The sequence below is a fragment of the Sorex fumeus genome, unplaced genomic scaffold (assembly GCF_029834395.1).
Source record: "Sorex fumeus unplaced genomic scaffold, SorFum_2.1 ptg000054l, whole genome shotgun sequence".
In the NCBI taxonomy this organism is placed as follows: domain Eukaryota; kingdom Metazoa; phylum Chordata; class Mammalia; order Eulipotyphla; family Soricidae; genus Sorex; species Sorex fumeus.
Window position 1 is genome coordinate 12,984,157 of NW_026606111.1, and position 18,983 is coordinate 13,003,139.

Consider the following 18,983-nt stretch of genomic DNA (forward strand, 5'->3'; position numbering starts at 1 on the left):
ATATTGATCTTCTCTCCGTCAGAAAGTGTGGGGAACAGACTTTTGTTGTTGGAGGCTTCAGTTTGTGGTATTTTGGTCTTGTTACCCAAATAGTGTATTCCACATTAAGATTATTCTAAACAGTAAGTTCATAGATATAAGAATAAAATAAATAATACCATTTTGATGTGATGCAATATAAATAAGCTGACATATTTAAGTTATATATTATAAATCACCAAAGACAGACTTGTAAGTCTAATAAACTAATTCTTAAAACTTAAACAATATCATTGCCTAAATGATTGCTAATAATATAATGTTAAATTATTAAAGCATTAGAATTGTTTATTAAATTCAAAGACTACTCTAACTCTGATTCAATATGGAAATGATATAACTAATGGAACTTCAAAATTGTTTCAGCTTTTGGGGCTGGAGTGATAGCACAGCGGGTAGGGCATTTGCCTTGCATGCAGAAGACCCAGTTTGGATTCCCAGCATCCCATGATGTGTAAACTCACACAAATAGGTGGCACGGCACCCACACGGCGGCGGCTCTATCTCTCCCGCCACCCGCGTTCGGTAGTCTCACCCTTCTACCACCCCGGAGAGGTCGATGGCGATGGTCAGGCGGGGGAAGGAACGAGGGCCAGGCTGGTTGGTATTAGTCGTAATTTATTCTGATTCTTTCCTCTTCTCCCCTTGTCTCTCTATCTCTCTCTCCTTTGCCCAATCTACTGTCCCTATATCCCCCTCCAAGAGCAATTGGGGAAGACAATGACATAGGTGTGGTCACAATCAATAGGGGTGGAGATCAACAGGGGTAGAAATCTTAGCCTCAGGGAAGACCGCTCCTAGAACAGATCCTTCCTTAGCAGGAGGACCCACCCTAGAGCAGAATTCCATGGGCGTGCCTCTCCTCTCCTTGTCCGACAAGCATATAAAATATTATATAAATCATTTTGTATGGATACAGTAAGAAATATCTTAAACTTATAGAATTGCTCTCCTAGGGCCATCTCGATCTCAGACTATGGTGCTCAGGCCAGATAGTCTTTCCCACCCCTAGCAGGATCCTAGTCTTGTCGTTACCTTTGGATCATGACAGCATTTGTCTATGATCAAACTCTTAACTTATAGTTAAGAATCGTGGCACTTTGGCCTGGCCCATTTCGCTGCCAGGGTAGCTCACTGCTTGCCCTGGGTCCATTCAGTCCCTCGTCGGGACCCTGCTTTTGGGGTGTTAGGAACTAAGGGCAACTGAGGCTTAAGTCGAGAAAGATGCCCGGGAGTGAATAATATTCAAGGCCAATCAAATCCTAAGTTACAAAGCATAATGTTAACGTTCTTTCTGTATCTATACAAAAAGGATATTACTTTAAGGTAAACTATTCATAAGGCATAAGGAGAGGAGAAAGGCAATATTTCACTCATACATATAAAATCATAGATTTCTGGGAAACTGATCTTACAAATTAACAAAGTCTGATTAAGGGGAAAGCTGATTAACTGGGTAGGAAGGAGAGCATAGGAAAGACTGCTTACATGTAAACACAATGGAAGTGGAAGTGCCTCTGGAGCACTGTGGTGGGTGTAACCAGATAAAACCTAAGCTTCTTGAAGGACAAAGCAATGTTACCCAACACCATATGGTCCCCTGAGCACCGCCAGGAGTAATTCCTGAGTGCATGAACCAGGAATAACCTCTGTGCATTGCCAGGTGTGAGCCAAAAAGAATAAAATAAAATTGTTTCAGCTTTCAAATTAGGTATAATATTATAAACTATTTTCTGCATAGTTCTTAGCAAAATATATATCTTTTTTTAACTCAAAGGACAATTTTGTTCATAAAAATATGTATCGACACATATGCATATATACATATACTATGTATGCATATATTTGATATGTCTTTAAGGCTTGCATACAAGGAAGTATTATACTCTTGCACATAACAAACAAATTTAGGCAAAACAAAGTTGGCAAAACCCTCCATGACATTGAAGCTAATGGTATCCTCAAAGATGTCACGCCACTGGCCAAGCAAGTGAAAACAGAGGTAGACAAATGGAACTATCTTAAACTAAGAAGCTTCTGCACTTCAAAAGAAACAGTGATCAAAATACAAAGACAGTCTACATAATAGGAAGGGATATTCACCCAATACCCATCTGACAAGGGGTTGATATCAAGGTTATACAAAGTACTAGTTGAACTCCACAAGAAGAAAACATCCAACCCCATCAAAAAATGGGGTAATGAAATGAACAGAAACTTTCTCAAAGAAGAAATACGAATGGCAAAAATGCACATGAGAAAATGCTCTACATCATTAATCATCAGGGAGATGCAGATCAAAACAACAATGAGATATCATCCCCCACCATAGAGACTGGTACACATCCAAAAGAACAACAACAAAAAAAAAAACGGTGTTGGCATGGATGTGGCGAGAAAGGGACCCTCCTTCACTGCTGGTGGGAATGCCGACTGGTCCAGCCCTTTTGGAAAACCTTATGGACGTTTCCCAAAAACTTAGAAATTGAGCTCCCATTTGACCCAGCAATACCACTCCTGGGAGTATATCCCATAGAGTCAAAAAAGTATAGTTGAAGTGACATCTGCACTTCTATGTTCCTCGCTGCACTCTTCACAATAGGCAAAATCTGGGGGAAAAAAATAAGTGCCCGAGAACAGATGACTGGTTAAACAAACTTTGGTACATCTACACATTGGAGTACTATGTAGCTGTTAGAAAAGACGAAGTCATGAAATTTACATACAAGTGGTACCACATTGAAAGTATCATGGTAAGTGAAATGAATCCAAAAGAGAGGGATGGACATAGAAAGACTGCATTCATTTGGGGAATATAAAGTAACAAAATAGGAGACTACTATCCAAGAATACTCGATATAAGTACCAGGAGGTTCACTCCATGGTTTGGAGGCCAGTCGCACATGGTAGGGGAAAAAGCAGCTCAGATAGAGAAGGGAGCACCAAATAAAAGGTGTTGGGAGGATCATTTCAGGATGGGAGATGCATGCTGAAAGTAGACTACAGAACGAACATGATTGTCACTCTATGCCTCTTTTGCAAACCTCAGCATTCAAAAAGAGAGAGAGAACAAAATGCAATTCCCTGCCACAGAGGCAGGATGGGATTGGGAGGATGGGGTTTGGGAGGGATACTGGGATCATTGTTGGTGGATAATGGTCACCGGTGGAAGGATAGATACCCGATCATTGTATAACTGAAATCCAAGCATAAAAACTTGTAAGTCTACAACTGTACCTCATGGTGTTTCACTAATAAAAATTTAAAATAAATAAATAAATTAAGTAGTACCCTCATAACCTATTAATTTTCAACAATGTTTAGATCAATGATAAACAAAAATGTTTGGCTCGATAAAAGGTAAAACAGTTACATAAATGATAAAGTTGGTTTTGTGGGGAAATTTTTCCCCAAAAGAATAAATATGAAAGCTCATACTTGTCTGAAGCAGTTGTTGGAAATATAGCATAATTACGATTCTCTAGTATAACTCTGAGCTTATAATTACCACACTTTAATTTCAAGGGAAGTTCAAATCTTTACTTTTAAAGTATTGTGAGCCTTCAAATATACAATAACTAAAAAGTGTAAGTGTATTGACCCAAAGAACTCAAACTGGCAATTGATCTATAAAAATGGGTGTCTTTATTCTGAAAACCTTTATAGAATATGAGGTTTGGCATAGAAAGAGAAGAGCTGAAGAAAGGAAAAAAGAAAAAGAAAATACTAAAAGAAATTGGGCAATCACACAAATGTTCTTACATGATAGAAGGAAGCAACATCCCTGTGAAAGTTTATAAAAGTATATTAAAATATTCAAGGAAGTGGATTGCAATTTCTTCTCCAGTGTGTATGGATCCTAGTGGTCATCATATGTCGATGGAAAAAAAAGATTAAATAGACTAAAATACAATGATCTATTTTGGATGTATCTGATTTGTCCTAAAGCAAGCAATCACTTAGACACATTGAGAGAAATGAATATGTAGTGTCACACCTAACACCTATCCTCTTGAAGAAGAAACTGTTGTAGTCAGAATTACATAAATATTTGGGAGTTATTGGACAGAGAACTGATTAATTTGAGTGTAAGATATTCTTGGGGTTACAGTTCTATGGAGATCCCACACTTTCCCTTGGTTTCATTTCAAGAATTTTGCTGATTTTTGCACAGTGGAACTCTAAAATAACCTATAGAAATGGATATTTGTAATTATGAAGTATGCTCAAAATATTCCCTATAAAAGTCTGTTTTCCGAGAATAAAGACCCAAGCTTGATTGCAATTAAAAGGTGGTCAATCTTTCCAATCTAACCCATTCTAATATTTTCTGTTTCACAAGAAGAATTTCAAAGCTCTGTTGCTGAAGCCCAGCTGTGAATTGCAGAGATTCACATTTATAGGACCACTAAAAAGTTGAAGAGGGAAACAAAGATTGTAAAACACTAATGCTTTCCTAAGATGTATCATCATATAGAAAAATTCTAGTGGTAAAATAATTATAGCAATATAAAGTGTAGTGAAACTCAGACTATATTTAAAGAGAAAAAATGTGAGAGCATTAGAAGTATTTGGAGCCCACAGTTAAAGACAATATGAGACATAGTCCATCTCTTTATAAGATTAACATAAAACTTATTATATAATGTGTTATATTTGTTTGAATAGTATTTATAAAGCAGGCCAACAGGCAATCATGAAAGAAGTTGAAAAAGAAAACACAAATGTCATAATCAAATATATTAATAATATTAATATTATGATGCAGGGGAATTATAATAATTATGTCTAATATGTTAAAGTATACCTTAGAAAAAATAAAACATGTAGGAACAGATGTTACAGTAGGAAAAGAGATATATGCCTTATGAAATTATCAAAAGGAAATATTAAAATGTAAAACATTGTAATGGAAATCAAGATTCCCTTTGAATTAACTCATATATAGAAAGAGTAAGTGAGCTTGGAGGTATATCAGTAAACACATTGAAAATGGAAATGCAAGGAGAAATAAATGAAATAAAAAATAACAATAACTGTGGACCACTCCCCCTGCCCAATTACGACATACAATATAGTAGTACCAAAAGGATAAAAAATAAGAATGGAACAGAGGAAATATTTGAAATTAAAAGACTGGTAATTTTCCAAATCAAGAAAGGTTATCAAATGATACACTGAGGAAGTGGAAATCACAGAAAACAAATTAAAAATAGAAAACAAAAAAGTGATAGGAACGTCATAATCAAGCTATAGAAAATCAAAATAAAAAGGAAAGCTTAAAAGAAAGTTGAAAGAGGAACAGAATGCCTTACCTATCATGAATAAGGATGAAGGAGCTTCATCTGAAATCTCAAAAGAATGTAAACAAGAAAATGAGACAACATAGTGAAGCTGAAGGGAGAAAAAGCACCAGTCTACAGTTCAATATTCCATGAAATTACACTGTAAAAGTGAATCAGAGAAAAACATGTTCTCAGACAAACAATATCTGGGGCAAATAATTGAGATTTGCATGCAAATAAAGTTTAATAGACTATATAAGAAGAAAAAAATGTAGTTCAGTAGTTAGAAGTTATAGGAAGAGTAACATGGGGGAAGAAATAAGTAAAGCTAACACAAATTTATTGGTGTTAAATGTTCTAATTTTAACTGTTTAAATAATAATATAAATCATGTATTTAGATGACTGTCTAAAATCCTAATAGAATTGATTTATTTCTAACTTCAGTTACTATAAAATCTGGAGAAGCAAAAGGAGTAAACAATAAGACAATGGATATAAGGGAAGAATTGATGATGCTCTAGAATAAATATATACTATACAAAAATATAGTATTGCTTATATACTTTTGTTATAAATATACATTAGACACCAAGAAATTTTCTTTCAGGTATAATTGGTACTGCTGGGACAGAAACAAACTCTAGTGGCAAATCTCCAAATAATTCATGAATATTTCAGTTGTCTGCAAATGCCTAGTGAGTTTATTGAAAGATAAAGGAGGAAGACATACTTCATGGAAACCGCAGTGGGCAGCGTTAGTGCAAACTATCCCAGCAGGCAATGAACCCTTACTGCACTCTTTTCTGTAATGAAGGGTATAATATTTGACTCAAAAGGTGGGTTGAAAAGTGGTCTTACTCAGCGGCAACTCAGCAACTTTTCCTGGAATTAGACTTCCAACCATCTCTCTTTGCTATTATGGCCAACTTGAAAATGTCATGGCAGCTTTTAGGATGGTATAGTTTAGAGGAACATACTTAGCCTGAAGATAAGGGGAACTGAGGTTATCAGAATCATTATAAGTTGCCAGTTTTATTGTAGATAAGGAAGGTTGGAGTTATCAGCTTTTTTCAGAAGAAAGGAGAGGCTGGGGCCCTTCTGTAAGTTGGCATTTCTGCTGGAAATAGGAAATATTTGGTCCTTTCTGTGCCACGAGGCTTACTGTCTTTGCAGCATGATTAGACTTTTCCATCCAGGGCTCCATCTTTTGTCCCTGTCTATTGACAGTAGAAAAGAAACAAAATTCAAATATAACAAGACCTACTGCAAACATGCTAGTTATGATCCAATTATATAATCATTTAAAATCTAAACCGTCATAATATACCAATTAAAAATAGTCAAAGTGGTTTAATAAAATAAGAGCCAAGTAAGGTTTTTCAGGAGAATAAAATTTAAATGTAATTTTAATGGAATAGTTTTATTGGCCTGGGAAGATAGCTTGAGAATTGGAGCATATTCTTTGTGTGACTAAAGTCCTAGGTTTGATCCATGGTGGTATGGCCACCTGAATATATATTATATATGCGCACAACAGCTGTACTTTGATTTTATATATGTACACATATATCTTTATATACAGATGCATAAATTACTCCATCTGCTATTGCCCAAATCATATCTTGAATACATAATGTCCCGTTACCTTTTTATGGAAATTAATCTTTCTCTTTTCATATCTACTAAATAAAAATGGTTTATTTTACAAAAAAGCAAGAAAGAAAACAAAATTTCCATGTTATTGACTTCAGTGACATCTCTGATAACACAAATCCATAGGCAGGAAATATCAAAGCAAAACTAAACAAATAGCATTACATCAAAATAAAAGCCTTATTTATTATGGAAAAAAATCACAAAACAAGAAAGCTAACCTACTGAGTAGGAGAAAGTATTTTTATAATGTAATTTTTGCAAAGGTATAATATTCAAGCTATATGAACTCACAAAACTCACTCCACAACAAAAAATACAATTCCCTAAAAATTGGAGATAAGAGCTGAAAAGACAATTTTCTAAAAAGACATTTAGATGTCCATAAATGCATAAAATATTTATGATCACTGATCATTGTTATTATTATTATCATTGCCAATAAGGGAAACACAAATCAAAATAACAATGAGATATCACCACACACCTATGCAAAGGGCCGACACTTAAAAGATTCAAAAGTGTTGTAAGAAAAGAGATCATTAAAAAAAAAGTTTATTTACTATCAGTCTGCATGTAAATTGGTTTACCCTTTATGAAATACAGTGGGGAACAGTAGGGAGAGGTCACAAAAGATTAAATATTGAAGTATAATATGTTTTTTAAAATTATACTACTAGTTGCTCAACCAAGTAAATGTGATAATTAAAAAAATTATTCTCAACCTTACATTTATTTCAGTGTTGTTTTCAGAAGCCAAGATCTAAAAACATGTCAGGAGTCTGTGACATATGAGTAGTGTTTTTTTTATATATACATATATGTATATATGTGTGTGTATGTATATACTGTATATTTTGCTAGGAATCTAACCATCTTGTACAAACTCTGGATTTGCTCGAGCGGGCCCAGTAACATCTCCATTGGAGACTTTGTTGTTACTGTGTCTGGCATATCGAATACATCACAGGGAGCTTGCCAGCCTCTGCCGTGCGGGCGAGATACTCTCGGTAGCTTGCCGGGCTCTCTGAGAGGGGCGAAGGGATCGAACTCGGGTCGACCATGTTGGCTGCGTGCAAGGCAAACGCCCTACCGCTAGTACAAACTCTCACATAATTAAAATTTAAAGTAATTATGTACCATAACAAACAAATACTAATTAAACAGAACATTCATGCTAACAATATGGCACTAGTGTTACAGTACCTGCCATGCAAGTCTGAGGTCTTAGGTTCAGTCCCCTGAACACACCCAACCGTGAGCACAGTCAGGATTTAGCACGAGCAGCTCTGAAAGTTTCCCTGTATATCCTCAGAAATGCAAGATGTGGCTCCAAAGCAGCAAAAGCAAGAGTGTCCCGATATGTATGATGAACACAGAATTGTAAAAAGAAATGTACAAATTCATTATGTGACTAGAAACTTCAAGGTCATTTTTCAGTAACTCATAAGACCTTGTCTTAGAAATACAGAAAAGATGCATTTAACCTGAAAATACATATTCTTAATATATTATTACCCACACATGTATTTCACATCTTTTTAAAAGATAAATAAACATAAAAATTGATTTTAACATAAACATTCAAGAGATTGAAATATAAAATTGTCCTTTTTCCTCTTGCTTTGATTAATAAAGTTTTTAAAAGTTAATGAACCTTTGAAAAGCTATTGTAATAAAATTTTAAGTTTATACATAAGAATTGAAATAAGGGCCACAGCGATATTACAGTGGGAAGGTCATTTGTCTTGAATGCATTCGACCTGGGTTCAATCCCCAGCATACTATATGGTTCCCCAAGTACTGCTAGGAGTAATTCCTGAGTGCAGAGCCAAGAGTAGCTTCTGATCATTGCCGAGTGTAACCCAAAAACCAAAATAAAATTAAAAAAATTCAAAAAGAATTGAAATGACTTATTTTTAAACTTATAGAATTAATCACTTCTTTTCTCAGCATATTTTTTACAGATATAGATGACATTATCAGAAATATGTTTTTAATTTCTGTATTGCTATAACTGAAAAAAAGAATACTGTACTATGTGATCCAAATATATGCCAATAATAAAAAAGACTAAAGTAGAGACATAAAAATTTTTGTGGTTGACAATGTTGGGACAGAAATTATGAATATTCAGAGCAAATAAAATGTTATGGTAGTGAAATCGTTTGACATGGTACAGTAATAGTGGGTATATGTCATTCACATTTGCTGAAATCCATACAATGTTACATATCAAGAATGAAACCTAATACAATCCATGGAATAGTGTTCTTGTATAAATATAGGTCCATTAGTTAATTATGTATCTATTCTGGCCTGAGTGGTGATAATGAGGTAATGTATGTGTAGGTGCAGGAGGTATATGGGGACTCTCTGAATTGTCTAAATTTTATGTGAACCTAAAATTTCTATAAATAAATGATTTGTTAGAAAATAAAACAGACTTATCTTTAAAATGAGAACATTTTACTTGTAGGTTGTGAAAGAATTTGTAATTCATATTGCTTCAAATATGTTAAAAATTTCAGTCACTTACAAATAACTTCAGAGTACATTTAAAGACAGAATACATAATGGAAATTGCAATTTAAGCTTACAAAATCCTTTTAAATAACTCTAAAAGTTAATTAAACTACATAAATTTATATGAATTAGTTGTTTTATGGGCTGGGTTCGATTCCTCTGCCCGTTTTGGAGAGCCCTGCAAGCTACTGAGAGTATCAGCCCGCACAGCAAAGTCTAACAAGCTACCTGTGATGTATTCAATATGCCGAACACAGTAACAACAAGTCTCAAAATGGAGACATTACTGGGCCCAAATGGATCAACAACAGGAGGACAGTGACAGTGACAGTTGTTTTACAAGCAATGTAATACAATGTAATAAGATAGTAACAAACACAGCAACACAATACATTAAACACACAATTTTGAAACTGTTAATGTGTTTGGCATGTCGAATACATCACAGGGAGCTTGCCAGGCTCTGCCGTGTGGGCGAGATACTCTCGGTAGCTTGCTGGGCTCTCCGAGAGGGGCGGAGGAATCGAACTGGGGTCCGCCAGGTTGGCTGCGTGCAAGGCAAACACCCTACCTGCTGTGCTATCTTATGCTCAGAGGAACTGTTAATTATTAATATTTACATTTTTCCTTAAAATAATTTATATTTAATTTGTATTCCTTTATTGTTATTTTCATATAATTATGATTTATTTCAGTCTAACAAGTGACTGGTGTTCACTATGCTTTCAATGAAAAAGTAGGTTTATTGTTAAAAATTAGAATTTTTAAAAACTTCTCTAGCTTATATAATAGTTTCTGTCTTGAAAACTAAATTTTTTTCACAATGTTTATCTCTATTTTCAGTAATATAATTCTCCCAATTTTTATAATGACTCAATAAAATGAAACTATGTTTCTATCATCAGTAATAATATTCTCAAAATACATATATATGTCATTGATCAAACTATATTTGCATATTAAATTAAATGTTTTAAAGGAGAGTCTTTTTTAACGTAACTGAATTTAAATTTGTGCAAACTGATTGAAAGCCAGTATTTTTCTCATGCTTAATTAGTGAGAAACTTCTTTCAATCAGTCAATCCTAAATAAACTCTCCGTTATAAATTATATAATATTCAGTCACTGCAGAAGTATAATAGATCATATAAAAGGGTCAGATTTAACTTTCTTCAAAATAAAATATATGTCTTAATGAGAATAGTTAACTTATTACTAATGAAATGGAATATGTTATTATCACAGTCACATTTTGCAAATAAGTTTGATTAGTTTTACTTTTGAATGTGCAATTTTGTCAAATATTTAAAAATTATATTAATAACTTTACTGAAGTTCATATTATACAGCTAACACAAAAAAAGCAAAAATAATTTTTTAAAAAACTAAAGTTTCATGGTGATTAGAATTGGCATGCCCTTCAACTGTTAAGAGTTCATTTTTCCTTTAGTTAAAGAGAATCATTTGAATAAAATACATAAATATTAAAAAGGCAATTATGTTTTGTTACCAGGGCAACAGAAATGAAGCACATGATAAAATAATAGGAACAATTTGCAACTCAGTGGGACAATCATAGAGAAAATAATCTAATAGGCAAAGCATATTTATTTTGAAATAAAATAAGATCTCTTATCTAAGCCCATCTTTAATTTCAATATTAGTGAACCTGATATAGGAAAACCATAACACACATTTCAACTCTTTAGGAAGTAGCATAACTAATATAAAGAGATTCCCCTGAATATACAATTTATTCTACTTAATAATGAAAAGCCTTTCCTTCTTCAGAAATTATCTGAACTTCTCTAATAATGATGGGTTCATGTCAAGTATTTTAGACTTTAGTTAAGACTGATAGAACTCTTAATATTCCACAGCTATAGTTACAATGTGTAATATGAATGCCAAATGATATAACAACCCCAATAAGAGCATAGAGGTTAGAAAATGTTTTCATCTTACTTTAGAGTGCACTTTGAAATTAACTTCATATACCATATCCTCTGGAGCGATAGGATAGCGGGTACGGCGTTTGCCTTGCATGCAGCCAACATGGGCGAACCGAGTTCAATTCCTCTGCCCCTCTCGGAGAGCCTGGCAAGCTACCGAGAGTATCTCACCCGCACGGCAAAGCCTGGCAAGCTACCCGTAAAGTACTGATATGCCAAACACAGTAACAACAGTCTCTGATGGAGACATTACTGGGCCCACTCGAGAAAATTGATGAACAACGGGAGGACAGTGACAGGACAGTGACAGTGACCATATCCTCTGATAGTAGCTGATAAATATATTTTAATAAGAATCTAATAATTAGGAAAATGTGATTTTTTTTAATTCCAGACCAGATAAATATAACAAAAAGCTAAAATCTAGCATAAAGTTATAAAAACATGACTTTTAATAGCTACTTCATAAGTTGAGATTTAATTTTAGTCAACAAAAAGTCAAAATTAGACTGCAATAACTTTGATAACATTTGACCACAATATATGACAGAATGGCATCTTCACATTATCTTAAGCAGTTGCAGTGACATAAAAATAACATTGTGTGTTTGCGCTTGCATGTGCATTGGAAAATTCATCACAGTCTGAAGATGTCTAGAGGAGATGTGAAGGAGACGAATTTGTGTTAATTAATTAAATAATTAATTTTGTTAATTGATTCACTGTGTGATAGGTCATTACAAAGATGTTCATGATTGGGTTTCAGTCATACAATGTTCTGACACTCATCCCTCCAGTAGTGTACATTTCCCACCACCAATGTCCTCAATTTTCCTCTCTCCACCTCCCATGCCCACCCCTCAGCCTGTTTCTATGGCAGGCACTTTTCTTCATTCTCTATCTCTCTCCTTTGGTGCTTTATGGCATACAATGCAGGTACTAAGAGGACACAGTGTTTATTCAGGGAGTTCAGGGAGTCCAACCTACTCAGCAGCTGGAGTAGATTTTTAGCTGGGTGGCAGTTTTAGGATGTGGACTTGATTGCCAGGGCTTCCAGAAGCACAACATGGCGGGGATAGGAAGTCCACCTCAACTCTGAGAAAGCCTAGAGATTTCATCCACAAGCCTGAATTTGAATTTTCAGCAGTTTAATATTTCATTGAAGTGTGTCCCAAGACAGTGGCTAGTCTTGCTGCAAGGCAATAATTTTGGATTGTAGAAGGAAGCAGCTGTTGGGCCATTTGTTTGGTTGGGCACTGACCTAATTTAGCCCCCTCTGATGGGTCCCAGATTATTCAGTCATATGTGGGGCTGAGATTTACTGCAGCTTTTCAATGTATTTTGAGATTTATTTATGGGTCTCTGGAGCAAGGCCGATATAAGAGATTTCATGGTAGCACTGGAATTGTTTCATGGGGGTGACTACAGGGACTTCCAGGAGTTTAGGGAAGTAGAGGAAGCAGCCCAGTCTTACTCAGAGAAAGCCTTGAGATTTCATAAACAAATTTTGCCTATTCAAGTTTTCAGCAGATAAATATCTCGGTGCCGTTCGTCTTAAGACAGTGGAGTGTGGCCCTGGAACATGGTGGTGAGTTTGGATCATGGGAGCAAGCAACTGCCGGAGGCTCTGTTTGGGCAAGCACTGAACTAACCCACTCTCCTCTGATGTTCCCCAATTGATTCAGCCATGCACAGCTCCACAAACATTTACTGCATCATTTTTATCTCTTTGAGAATTTATTTAACAAATCTCTGGAGCAAGATCAATAATGAACTTGTATGATGAAGGTTTTTGGGTGAGGCTCCCACATACCTTATTTTTGGAGGTTTAACTCAGAAAATTGGTCCAGAGATGTTGAAGACTATCCTGAGGCATAGCAGCAACTTCTGGGTGTCAGGAAGCCCAAGAGCACCATCAGGTTGCTTGCTATTTTCTCGCCAGCAGGTCTAGGTTAACCAGTTGGCTGTGCTGCACCCTCTGGGCCCCAGTGGAAGCAGTGGCCCCAGCTTGGACAAGGACTCAGGTTAGGGTTTCTACTGTATGTGGCCCAGAATCTCTGGGCAGGCCACAATGATCAGTCCAGCAAAAACTGACCTGGGGCTCTCGCCACATTCTAGGGTTCAGGGAGATTTTCCTCTATCATATGCTTCGAGGCACTAGTGGTGAGAGCCGATCTGATTTCCTGTAATCTTTTGATTTCTTTTGATATTTATTTATAGGATGCACTGCAAGTAGCAAGCCACCAAGGCTGACCAAGCCAGTCCCCCATGGTGGGAACTCCATGTACCCCCTCAAACCCCAGACTCACACACCATGATTGTGCCAGGTTTCCCCTGAAGAATACTATTAATTCATGCAAAAATTTTGCCACCATAGTAGCTTGCTGCCCATAGCTGCTGTTGGTCTGCCAGCTTTGGTGCCCACCACCACGCTGCTGTCATCTTCATGAGTTCCACTCTGCGCTGTTCCTCCGTGCCAGGTACAGAGTTAGTTTCACTTGAAGGAACCTTTTTTGAGAAAGAATACTCAAATTCATTCGCACAGAAATTCTGTGACCCCTTTGGCCAGTTAAGAGCACTGAGAGCTACCATCACTTTGCTCGCTCTGGTGCCTGCTGCCACACTGAGGGCATCTTCTCATCTTCTCTGTTTTATCTTATTCATGAGACCACTGACTAAATTGTGATTGGAGAAGAAAATGATACTATAAAAACTTTCTAGTATCATTAATCCATACAAAAGGAGGCAATTTTCAAGTGGACATATATATTTGGGGTGAAGGGTCATAATTATTAGCAGGAGATAAGAATGGGTACAAAGGATTACATTTATTATAGTGTTGATGCATAACCCTGACTGCTTTGGGGCTTATGCCCCAAGTTCTTATAAAGGAAGAATGAGGAGAGAAAGATTGAAAAAGAGAGAAAGAAATAAAGAAGGAAAATAGCAGTAATCTTAAATAAAAAAAAAAGAAATAGGAAGGAAGGAAGGAAGGAAGGAAGGAAGGAAGGAAGGAAGGAAGGAAGGAAGAAAGGAAAAAAGGAAGGAAAGGAAGGAGGGAGGGAGGATAGACTACAACAAAGATATTAAGATACTATCAATAAGAAAATAAGATAAAAATGTTTTTAATAATAAATAACAATTTAGGGTCCTTGAGATTGATTGTAACATAATTTTTGTTATTGGGAAATTTGGTTGAATATGAAAGTTGTTTATCCCATTACATTATCTAATATATGGTTATAGAAAAGTCATTTCTTACAATATTATAAACAAAGAAAGTCACTTACATGGTCAGATTGCTTGAAAGCCTGGGATTATTCTGAAAACTAACAGAAGATATCACTATGTTAATGAAAGATTACCTTAAAAAATAGGCAAGACATTGTTATGATATAAGAAAATGTAAACTTTTTTCTTTGAGGTGGCCATGCAAAAATCAGCTGACCTACCTGAAACAGAATGGAAGGACTTAAATGCCACAGTTTCTGAGATTTAGAAAATTAGATCTATTTTTATTATATATTCACTATTCTTTCTTTCTAGTGTTTCAAATAAAGAGACAAATGTTATATCATTCAGATTATCTAAAAGTACTTTCTTAAATATTCTGTAACTGTAAATTTTGTAAGAATTGGATAAATTAATACTAACCATGGATAGCTTATTAGTTTATGAAAAATAAATTGAATTTATTAATTTGAACTTCAGGTAACATTACCACATTTGATTTTACTATATATAGTGAATATATATTAATAACAAATAGGCATTAACTCATAGTCACCAATTTCCTATTTTTACATACAATCTAAGAGAGGATAGTTAGTTTTACTAGATAGAAGTATACTTATTAGACAGATTTATGACTATCTGTGATGCCTTTGTTCTAATAAAGCATGTACCAGTGAAAATTCCATTATTGTTTGCAAAAGTCTTTATTTATAAACCTACGTATATCCATGGGCAGTACATAAAGATAAATGACAATTTTTTACGAAGTAGCAGCTCTTTACCTTTTTATATTTTCTCATAAAATCTTTGAAATGTGAGAACAGCTAATACAAACCTGGTTGCCCTCAAGATCCTTTAGGATTATTTTGTGATTTGACTTTAAAGAACATAAACCAGGAACAAGACATACAAAACAAGCCAATGGATGTGCGACGGTGCTGACATGCATCTCTCCTGGTTCCCTGCACATAGATTGTCATTCTGATTCATTGTCAGCTTATAAACATCATTGCTAAGTGGATGTCAGAGAAAAGTAATTCTGTTCACTTGGTGTTGGATAACATTGGCTTGCCCTTTCTCCTTCAGCAGGACTTCAGATTTATTGAGTTACACCCACCATAGTGCTCCCTCAGCACATCCGATTTATAGGCACTCCCAATTCTTAGTGTTTATCTTTAAACTCACTTTTGCGCTCTTCTTTCCCTATCTGAATCACTTATTTCCAAATTAGATGCTTTAACTTGTAAAGTCAAATTCTTCTCAGGGCTTTGGATTTTGTACATGTAGCACTGTAGCACTGTCCTCCTGTTGTTCATCGATTTGCTTGAGTGGGCCCCAGTAACATCTCCATTGTGAGATTTGTTGTTACTATTTTTGGAATATCAAATACGCCACAGGGAGCTTGCCACGCTCTGCTGTGCAGGCAGAATACTCTCGGTAGCTTGCCAGGCTCTCCGGTAGCTTGCCAGGCTCTCCAAGAGAGACAAAGGAATTGAACCTGGGTCAGCCACATGCAAGGCAAATGCCCTAGCCACTTTGCTATCACGCCAGCCCTGTATAAGTAAGGTGAAATATTTATTCTCTCTCCTTTGCATAGGGCAATGTCCCTTTTATACAGGGAAGACAGTTAATGCTATTCTTTTGTAACATCTGATTAACATTTATGCCTGGACATCCATCATATTTACGTGATTTAAGCTTCGATTACCCTTGCTTCCTAAAACCCCTGAAAGTAGGGTATCACACAGAATTTGGATGGATGGATCCAGGAAAGCCACAAGCTACCTTGAGTTTGGAAAGGGTTAGGCTAAGCACCATAAGAACTATAATGAGTGAAGAGCATGGGTCTATCACTTCACTTAATCACTTAACTTCCCGTTAGTCGTCGATTTGCTCGAGCGGGCGCCAGTAACGCCTCCATTTGTCCCTGTCGCGTGCTAGCGTAGCCCAATGGCATCTGTTCGCTCCGGGAACATGAAGGGCCTCAAACCGATCGTTCATGATCTTGACGAAGAAGTCTGACCATCTGGTAGGTGGGCGGCCACGCGGTCTCTTGACATCCCGTGGAATCCAATCAGTAACAGTTCTAGTCCAACGGTCGTCTTTAAATCTCATTACATGACCAGCCCATCTGATTTTCGACACCTTGGCAAATGAGACAGCATCCCTGATCCTTGATCGTCGACGGATGTCAGAACTCCGGATTCGTTCTCTCATTTGAGTGAAACGTGATATTCCAAGCATAGCTCTTTCTATTCTTCTTTGGGAGACCTGAATGGCGTTCTCATCTTGTTTGCATAGGGCCCAGGTCTCTGAGGCATATGTTAATGCAGGAAGAACAGTGGAATAAAAGAGATGTGCCCGGAGCCGGAGGTTCTTCATCCTCTTAGCTATTTCTTTGACGTTCTTGAAGGCGTTCCAAGCCGCTCTCTTCCTCCTGCGCAGCTCGGGTGCGAGGTCATTTGTCATGTTGACCTCTCGACCTAGGTACACATAGCTGTTGCATTCGGAGATGGTCGTTCCATTGAGAGCGAATGGGGTGTCAGGAACAAGGCGGTTTCTCATAAACATTGTCTTCGTAAGATTCAGCTGTAGTCCTACCTTTCCACACTCACGGTCAAAGTCGGCCAGCATTTGTGCTGCTTGGCTGATGTTTGGTGTTATTAAAACAATGTCATCAGCAAAGCGGAGGTGGTATAGTTGCCGACCATCTATCTTCACTCCCATGTTTTCCCATTCTAGTCGTCGCATGATGTTCTCGAGGGTGGCACTGAAGAGTTTCGGTGAAATGGTATCACCCTGCCGCACCCCTCTCTTGACATCAACGATCACTTCTTTGTAGAATGGTGAGATCCTGGTAGTGAATCCGCAATACAGCTCACGGAGGATCCTGATGTATTGGGCTTGAATGCCCTGATTGGCTAGGGCTTCAATGACCGCTTCCGTCTCAACAGAATCAAAGGCCTTCTTTAAATCAAGGAACGTTAAGCAGAGCGGCATCTTGAACTCCCAAGAAACCTCAATGAGCTTGGTTATCGTATGGATATGGTCGATGGTGCTGAATCCTTTGCGGAACCCTGCTTGCTCGCATGGTGGTCCTTCATCTAGTGTTCTGTTAATGCTATTCAGGATGACTCGAGTGAACAACTTGTAGATGACAGACAATAGGCAGATCGGGCGATAGTTGCCAATGTCATGGATGTCTCCCTTCTTGAACAGTAGTACGGTCCTGCTGGTTTTCCATTGGGACGGAACCTTGCATTCAGACAGGTAGCGAGTGAAGAGCCGAGCCAGTGTATTGATGAATACTGACGGCATGTTCTTCAGGTATTCAGGTTTGACCTTGTCTGGGCCGGGTGCTGTTTGTTTCTTTACCGACGAAATGGCGTGTTGGATTTCAGAAGGGAGAACGTTGGGAACGACATAACCATCCTGTGTAATTTGGTATGTCGGCAAGTGGACATGGCTATTGAAGAGATTTGAGTAGAAGTCATGGATAATCTTCTCCATTGCTGTTCTGGAGGATGTGATGGATCCATCAGGACGTTGGAGGGCAGTGATCTTGGTCTTATAGTTGGCGAAGGACAGGCGGGCGTTACGAATACTTTTCCCGGCTTCTGCCGCATCTACCAGTACTTCTGCTCTTCTCTCTTTGAGGTCTTCCTTGATTGCATCTCTGCACTGCTTTGCAAGCTCGGACGTTAGCTTGCGGTTGCCTGAGGCATGCGCCAAACCACGCTGGCGAATTAGCTCAAGAGTTTTCGAAGATAGGCGACTTTTTATGGCTATCTCTCTCTTGGCGTTCCTCGCACATTCATGGAGGTGCTGAACCAGTCGATCATATTCCTCGTCAATGTTGTCAACAATGGCATCTTCCCATGTTGCCGCAATAGTACCAAAGAGTTCCCAGTTGGTGGTCATTCTGGGAGTTCTGTTTTTGAACTTTGCAGCCCTTTCTCCCGGCTCTGTGAAGTAGAATTTTGCACAAAGGAGACGGTGGTCCGATCCTGTTCGAAATTTTGGGACAACAGCGACATCAGTCAGGCAAAACCATCGATTGAATATGATGTGGTCTATTTCGTTGTGGAATCGTCCACCGGGAGACTCCCATGTCCATCGTTTAGATTCTGCCTTCTGGAACTGTGAGTTACCATGAATGGTCTTGGTCGACATGATGAACTCAGACAGTCTCTCACCCTGTTCGTTCCATTCTAGGCCATGGGTCCCGATGTGAAGTTCTTCAGCTGATCTTCTCGGTCCTATCTTGGCATTAAAATCACCCACAATGATCT